The sequence below is a fragment of the Tasmannia lanceolata genome, unplaced genomic scaffold (assembly GCF_043159265.1).
Source record: "Tasmannia lanceolata isolate RefF3 unplaced genomic scaffold, GAP_Taslan_0.1 ptg000018l, whole genome shotgun sequence".
Taxonomy (NCBI): Eukaryota; Viridiplantae; Streptophyta; class Magnoliopsida; order Canellales; family Winteraceae; genus Tasmannia; species Tasmannia lanceolata.
Genome location: NW_027518695.1, coordinates 9,896,697 through 9,904,924, shown reverse-complemented (window position 1 = coordinate 9,904,924; position 8,228 = coordinate 9,896,697). Strand labels below are relative to the sequence as shown.

The window sequence follows — 8,228 nt, the reverse complement described above, 5'->3', positions numbered from 1 at the left end:
ACTGAAATTTCGACTGAAATTCCAAAATTTCGGTCGAAATTTGGTACTCATTCGAAATTTTGGACCAAAATTCCGAAATTTTAGACCGAAATTTTGTAACATTTTTTTTTTAAATAAAAAATGCATTTTCTCGAAATTTCGGCCGAAATTTGGTAAATGGCGAAATACTTAATTTCGACAAAAACCGGTTTCGGTCCCCTCGGTCAAAATTTTAAACCATGATCTAAAGTGTGTGTGTACGTACCACATAGGTTCTAGCAATTTTTCATTGATTTGATAATTGATTAATAGTGGCCAACACCTTTCATTGATCCATATATGCTCGTTTGTTAAGGGATTTCCGCTATTTATAAATTTTCAATCAAAAATATTTATTACCATTGGATGTATTTGAGTTCTTGAATCAGTTACTTGGATTTGAATCAGTTACTTGGATCATCCAATTTACATTATTGTTGTGCTTGAAATTGGAATACTCTGATTTTATGATGTGCAAGGGCTTGATAGCTTAATTTTTTCCCTCTAACCTTTTATTGCTTTGATCAGCCATTTATGGTGTGTTCCATACTTTCATTAATCCAAATTTGAATAGATTTTAGAGAGATTGGGGGGGGGGGGGGGGGGAGGAGGAGGAGGAGGAGGGATCTCAGTTGAGAGAGAAAGGGAATAGGTTTAAGAAAGAAATGTTCACTGGTAAAATACAACTTTCTTGTAGTGAGTATTTTGGTCAGTATTTGTATAGGAGTAGATTTCACCTCTGTCGCGACTAAGTGTGTTGGCCGAAATCAGCCCATTCACTTTTCCTTTGCCGTGAACGGTTGGCCGAAAATACAACTTTCTTGTAGTGAGTATTTTGGTCAGTATTTGTATAGGACTGGGCTGTTATATTTTTCTTCTTCTCCAAGCTGGTGGAATTGGAATCTGGATGGAATATAATGAAATGGAGTCACTTTGAGGTTCTCTATGAAATGAAGCATTGAACGGGGCTGCTACGAAGAAGTTCCGGGAGGTGGTAGGTTCGAATCCCACTAGGGTAGATCTGATATGCTTAGTGTGTGACTCGTCGGTTTTTTCTTTAGAGTTTGATACGAAAAAACAAAACGAAAGAAAAAAACAATGGACCAGTCCATAATTAATAACCTAGAACAAATAACAAGCTCATTGCTTTGTATTTTCTAAATCCAATATTTCTTTGATACACCTAATTCTTCAGCGAAGTTTGCCAAATCTCAGCTAATATCTTCTGTTGTAGCACCCTTTCAGTTGCAAAATGTATATTGATTTGAGTTTTGGTTTCCCACATGGTTATCTTTTTTGTTAATATCAACACAAGGTTATTATATGTTTTAGCTCCTAATAAAAGGAAGTGAGTTGTTACCTTTCTTTAACCGATAAGCAGTTTATGTTATTACAATTTACAGGATGCATAGGCAGCCAGAACATGTTATGAATTTCTTACTTGCTGAGATGGGTACGAGTGGATCTCTTGATGGGCAGCAAAGATTAGTTGTTAAGGGAAGATTTGCTCCTAAAAACTTTGAAGGGATACTGAGAAGATATGGCAGTAAGTTTCTATAATATCACCTTCATATATGTATACTTTTTTTTAGCATAAGCCATATATGCGTACTTGCACAGAATGGTGTCGCCTTCTAGTATATATCAGAATCTTTTGAGTATATGGGGGTTTGTTCCGTGGAAAAAGAAAGGGAAATTATTGTGGAATGTGTGTTTGCTAGCTACGTGGTAGGTGGTTTGGAAGGAAAGAAACTCTAGGGTGTTTCAGGGTACGGCCAAATCACCTTATTATCTGTACATGCGGATTATAGCATTGGTCATATCATGGGTTAGATGTCTTCCATCATTTCGTTTTGTATCGGCCATTGATCTTTGGGAAGGTTGGAGGGAAGTATGCTCTAGTAGTGAGAGCAAAATTAACATAGTCCAAAGATGGGAGCCTCCGATGCTAGGATTGTTGAAAAGCAACTTCGATGGTGCTTGTTTTGGAAACCCGGGTCCGGCAGGGGTGGGAGGCCTTTGTCTTGATGAGTTTGGTGAGATACTTTGGGCTTTTTCTGGCCCTATTGGTGTGTCTGATTTTTCGGAGGCGGAAGTCAAAGCGGCCTATTTTGGGATCAAGAAGTTGAGTAGGGAAGTCTTGGACCATATTATTGTTGAAGGGGATTCATTGAATGTGATTCCGTGGTTGAAGGGTGGAGCAGCTCCTCCTTGGAGATTTTTGGCATTATTTGATGAAATTGAGGATTTTGTTGCGGGTTCGGCTATTGTCTTTAAACGCGTTTGGAGGTCGGCAAACGAAAAGGCGGATGTGTTAGCCAAGCTGGGTGTTGGGGGGGAGAGTATTCTCTAGTTCGATCATCTTCCCCCGTAGTTTAAAATTGTAATTTTTGTTGTTTTTTCTCCTTCTTTCCTGTATCTTTCTTGTTTTTGTTCTCTGGGTTGCCCCTTCTCGGGTGCTCCCTTTTCATTTTATACAAATCGCTATTTCAAAAAAAAAAAATCAGTATGCCTTCATATTTTTCCCATCGTTGAACCTTCCTTTTCCTTCTGAGGACACGTTTGCTCACATGCTGTGTTAGTGATTTACCTAGTATGCCTTCATATTTTTCCCATCGTTGAACCTTCCTTTTCCTTCTGAGGACACGTTTGCTCACATGCTGTGTTAGTGATTTACCTAATATCATTGTAATAAGGGCCAAGCTTCTTTCCGCAAAAAAAAAACATAAAATCTGCACTTGCGAGGAAAAATGTGAAGACCCAAGCTTTCTCTATTTGCTTTGGTCTAAATTTTGACGAAAATTTATCTGCCATTCCGTGTCAGTTTCAGCTGACATTTTGAACCATGCCTTAGGATTACATCGGTTAAGGAAGGAAATTCTGTTTTCTTAGAAAAAAGTTCCTGAAGGACATGTTGCATAATTAGAAATTGGAGCTGCGCTATGATGCAAAAGAAAAACAGAAAATGAAGTAATGCTTGCATGCATAACCTATCTTTTTTTCTTTTTTTGGGTAATTAAGCTGGGATTGAACCCCTGACCTCATGGTTGAAGCGCAAATCCTTAACCAGTTGGGCTAAAGGCTCAACCCCAAGCTATTGTTAATTGCTAAACTAAAACATTGGTGAAGATATAATTCTCAATAAAACCATTAAAAAAATGATTCTCAAGAACTCAAATATTTAGAAGTATAGCATGTGGATGCTCAGGGAGGATGGAATGGTGGAACAAATGCATTACTTACGTAAATATGCTTAGCAAGGAGAATCAGGACAGTTCATCAGCGAGGCAATTTGATGAATTTTAGACTATTGATGTTGTCCTCAAGTTGATTATACTTTTTAATTTTTACCCATAAACATTAGGCCTAACATTCTCACCCTGTTTGAATTTCCTGCAATTATTAATCCTATAAGTAGTGAGGTTTATGACTGCTTTTCTGAGGGGAAGTTATGTTTGGAATAAGAAAAACACTTCTTTGTCCCAAAATAAATGCCTTTTTGTGATTCTCATTTATCCAATTTAGTCGAGTTTTTTTGTTAGATGGTGCTCTAACAATGTCCCATGGAACACCCGATCACATCACTTCTTTTATTTTTTATGTGTTTTTATTTTTTTTGAATGGTGAATCATATTAGAATGGAAAGGGAAGCCCGAGGTGGGACAGCCCAATAGAACATATTACAAGATAAGAAAGCAGAAACAGAAAAACAGAACAAGACATGGCTGATCAAGGGGGAAAATAAGCAAACCGTTGTAAAGAGCCACTATTCACACCCCTCTTGGCTAACAAATCAGCCTTCTCATTGGCTGCCCTCCTCACATGCTTCATGACAGCCGATGACCCTGATATAATCTCGTGGATCTCATCTATGAACGGCAAGAATCTCCAAGGAGGCGCCACTCCCCCCTTAAGCCACCGGATAACATTTAAGGAACCCCCTTCAATAATAACCTTGTCAAGACAATCACCACTTATTTTCTTGATACCGTAGAATACCGCCTTAACTTCTGCCTCCGAAGCATCGCATACACCAATCGGCCCATAGAAGGCCCATTGAACAACACCCTCACCATTACGGCATAACCCTCCCACCCCGGCCGGCCCGGGATTACCAAAAGAAGCACCATCAAAATTAAGTTTGAACATACCAAGAGGAGGCAGGTTCCTATCTTTGGATTATGCTAGGCAATCTGTCACTACTAAAACACACTTCCCTCCAACCTTCCCAAAGGTCAAAAGCCGAAACAAATTGAAATGATGGAAGACATCTCGTCCATGAAATCACCAAGGCGATAATGCTCATGTACAGAAAATACGGAGACTTCGCCTAACCCTCAAAGATCCTAGAATTTCTTTCCTTCCAAAGACATCTCGTCCATGTGTTTTTATTGAGCGGTGACATTTCTTATTATGTTTCCAGACGAGTATGTCATATGCAATGGCTGTAAAAGTCCAGACACTATAATTTCAAAGGAGAACAACCTGTTCTTTCTCCAATGCGAACAGGTATTACTTAGCTTTGCTCTTTACACTATACTAAATCTCTCTTTTTTTTTTGAATGGTCCACTATACTAAATCTTATTGCCATCATTTCTATGTTGGTTTCTTTCCAAAAAAAAAAGTTAGTCCTTGTTTATATTTGAATAAAGGGAATTGGGTAACTGCTGATTTTATCTTGAGTTAGATACTTGCCTTTCTGAGTTTTGTTTTGCCATTATTTCTGTTCTTTTGATGAGGCCTGTGATGATTATTTCAAAAATGGCCTACATTGTTTGATTCTCTCATCCGTGATAAGAATCTGCATTCATTCTGTGGCCTCTTTTACAAGAGATTTTATATGATACATGGCAGTGTAAATCGGTGTTAATACCTGCCCACAGAAGAGAGAGGCCTACCTATTGAGATGATCTAACCTGTTCCTTTGTTGGTCTCTCTCTCTCTCTCTCTCATGTTATTTTCTTTGTTTTTCAGTGTGGTTGCTCGCGGTCTGTTGCAGCTATCAAGGCTGGTTTTGTGGCTCGTGTTGGACGTCGTAAGGCTGGGACATGATTGGGTAACATGGTTTTATTATCTTCAAATGTCTTTAAAACCCTATATAGTTGCTCTAGTTTTCTAGTGTTTTTCCTCAAAAGCCTGTGATTTTGCCTGACCATTTCTATGTAAAGCTACAATATTACTTACTATTTTACATTTCCTGAGTTTGAATTTTGGATCTTATGTGGATGGAAGGTGACAATGTTGGTTTAAGCGTAACCCTTTTTCAAATATTATAGATGGGCATGCAATGGTGGGGCCCAAATATTAACTGTACATTGGTGGGTCCCACCATAAGATGGGCATGCACAAATCAGGTAATCGACCCGAGTCGACTCACCAAATTAGCCACAAATGGCCAAAATCTTCAGAATTCCAATCATAGATCTTGAATTATGGATACACGCTGACCATCCGATTGCAAGATAGATGCCTATGGATAGTTATTCATTTGTCTGTCGCACAAAAGTAAGTAGTGTATTCAGAAAAGCACTTTATCTTGAAAAACATAAAGATGAGGCAATTCCTAACAAAAGCTAGAATTCCACTTATTCTCACTTTTTAATACAACATCTTTCGGGAATAAAAACATTTGGGACAGGAATTATCCAAACAACCCATACTAAAATACTGGGCTATGGTGAAATGCGTTACATTCCAAACTTCCACAAAGCGAAACTTTCAAATTGAGAGAAACCTTGGAATTAAAAATGGGCAATCAAGGGCCAAATCCTGCTTTCAGAAAACAAGGGTTAAGAAAGCAGAGAATATATGAATAACAATAGAAGAGATATGAACTTAAAACGCTGATAATATTTATTACTTTAACCACAACTTGAAAAAGAAAGATTGATTTCCCTCAAATATCTCAAGGTAAAAGGACACTAATATTGGAGATCCCCTCTTGTGCCACATGTGTTTGTTATTGGATCCGTGTATCTATCTGTTGAACATAAGAATGGCCATATGATGGTGAGAACACCTTGATTGGATGATCAAGACCCTTGATCAATATAGCTGGGCTGATCATGATGGGGATAGAAATCCTTGGACAAGCTGTTAAAAGGATTGGTTATCGTGCTCAAAAAGTTTTATTTCGAATTAATCTTATCTGTTGTTCACTGATTTTATTCTTGTAATATTTTATCCAACATACCCTTCGAAAAAATATATTTTATCCAAGATCAGAGGTCAAAATGCATAGAGGATAGCAAGTTTATGGAAGGATAAATTAATGGAAATGATTTTAGCACAACTATGTTTTGATACATACGCTCGTGTGTCTTGTCTTTTAGCATTTAATTGTCATGTAAATGTAATTGCTTCTTGGGAACTGTACAAACCCTTTTACAGCTCTTTAAATACTAAAAGACAAGAAACATGAGCGTCTTGTATCAAAACATGTTTGTGTTGAAATCATTTCCCTATATTAATCCCTGGCTTGCTATCCTTTTTTCTTTTTGTTTAATGTTGAACAGTCCCATTAGATTTCTAACTTGCAACACTTGAATTCTCGAAGAAAATAAAGACATGGATCAGAGAATAAACCCTCCTCCTAACTACAAGTGAAAATAGAAAGCTGGGTAAGGATATTTCCACCAATTAAACTCGTACCCAACCATCTCTTTATTTAAAAAGTGCACCTAATTTTGAATATTTTGTAGCCAACGAAAAAATTCTAATGGCATACAAATGGGAGGAGATATTTGTTTCATGATCAAAAGGAAGGATGAGAGAATAAGGTGATATCAACTTTGTTAAACTATAAACATATATGTGTAACCATAATGAAATTGGAGTTGAGAAAGTACCTGATTGGAAAAATTGAGTAAAACTATTAAGTGAGTTTAATTACTTGCAATGATCAGGACAAGAAAGAACAAGGCAGCTTTCATCTACTCTACCTCTAGTGCCCAACACTGGTAGTTGAAAGCCATTGAGGGAGATTGAATGATAGATGCCTTGGAAGAAAGTAGTCTCCTTTCAGCTTTAAAGTTTCATTTGCTTATTCTTCCATGCTAATACCAGATGGACTCTAATGGTTATATAGACTAATGCATGCGGGGTCACTAAGATCTTTAACAGTTCTACCACTAAAGATAAGATAAAGAATATGTTCCTCTTGTTTGCCAATTGTTCATGTTCCAGAATGTCAACCAGCCATGATTTTGAAGATAAGATCGTATAGCTTTTAGTCATGTGCTTAACTCTCAAGAAGGGTTTTCTGATCATTTGTCGATTATTATTAAGCTAATAATTTCATCGAACGAAAGTTGATTTAATTGAGCTTTCATTATGTTCATGCGGCAGTTAGCTTTAAAATTTCTAGAATTTTCAGTAGTTGCACAGTTTGTTTGGTGACGCGAATCGAATGTGATTTTACAACGTGGCAAGTTGTCATCGAACCAACGAAGGGGGATTATATTCGACAATTATACAACTATGTAGCTCTACTAATTATAAGTGAATTTACTGATATATTGATCATATTTATACAATGGTTAGCAAAACAAAAATTAGTGAATTAGAAAGTAAAAACACCAAGGGAAATTTGCTTCTTTATATAGCTTTTGTTGTCTCTCAGAGACTCAACAGGGTCATATAGATTAGAAGCTGCAAGCCCATGCATGTAGTTCAATTAAGAAAGAGTTCTTTTAGAAAGTTGAATGCTATGTGGGGTCGAGTTGATACAACTAATAAATACATAATATAGTTCAGTGGCCCAATTGGTTGACTCTTAGATAACCTTGAGAGGTAGCTTCTATCCCTAAAGAGGGAATAAAGTCGATTGAGAATCTTAATCATGTATCCAAGACATTCGTTCTATATCTTGGCACATATATGAAAATTCCTTCATGGACTTTCTTATCTTCTTTTAACAAATCAATTTGTGCATTTGTTTCATGAATCCATCCATGAGACTGATAAAATATTGATTTTCTTGGAATAGATAAACAAAATCATACACTGCATTCAGCATATCAAATTACAACATATGTAGAAATATAAATGGACATGTTTTTTTGTAAAATATAAAATATTATCCACAAGAACATCACCATGTACAACATGGCCGTTGAAAACCATGATCATTACTAGAACTGTAGGTTTTTTTATCTTAAAATAATCTGTAATTGAGATTATGGAGGAGACCCAGTTGGGAATTATTCTT

At 36.8% G+C, this 8,228-nt stretch overlaps 1 long non-coding RNA gene and 1 other non-coding gene across 2 annotated transcripts; one reads left to right on the top strand and one right to left on the bottom strand.

Annotated features, from left to right (window-relative positions):
- The first annotated feature begins 4,754 nt into the window (after positions 1-4,754).
- On the top strand, positions 4,755-4,842 carry LOC143852073 (small nucleolar RNA SNORD34). Its single transcript, XR_013236652.1, has one exon. It is a non-coding gene; the product is annotated as a small nucleolar RNA SNORD34 (small nucleolar RNA).
- Positions 4,843-5,583: 741 nt separating this feature from the next.
- On the bottom strand, positions 5,584-7,494 carry LOC143851989 (uncharacterized). The gene is made up of 2 exons (XR_013236583.1): positions 6,961-7,494; positions 5,584-5,788 (listed from the first exon to the last, which is right to left on the bottom strand). It is a non-coding gene; the product is annotated as an uncharacterized LOC143851989 (long non-coding RNA).
- Positions 7,495-8,228: the final 734 nt, after the last annotated feature.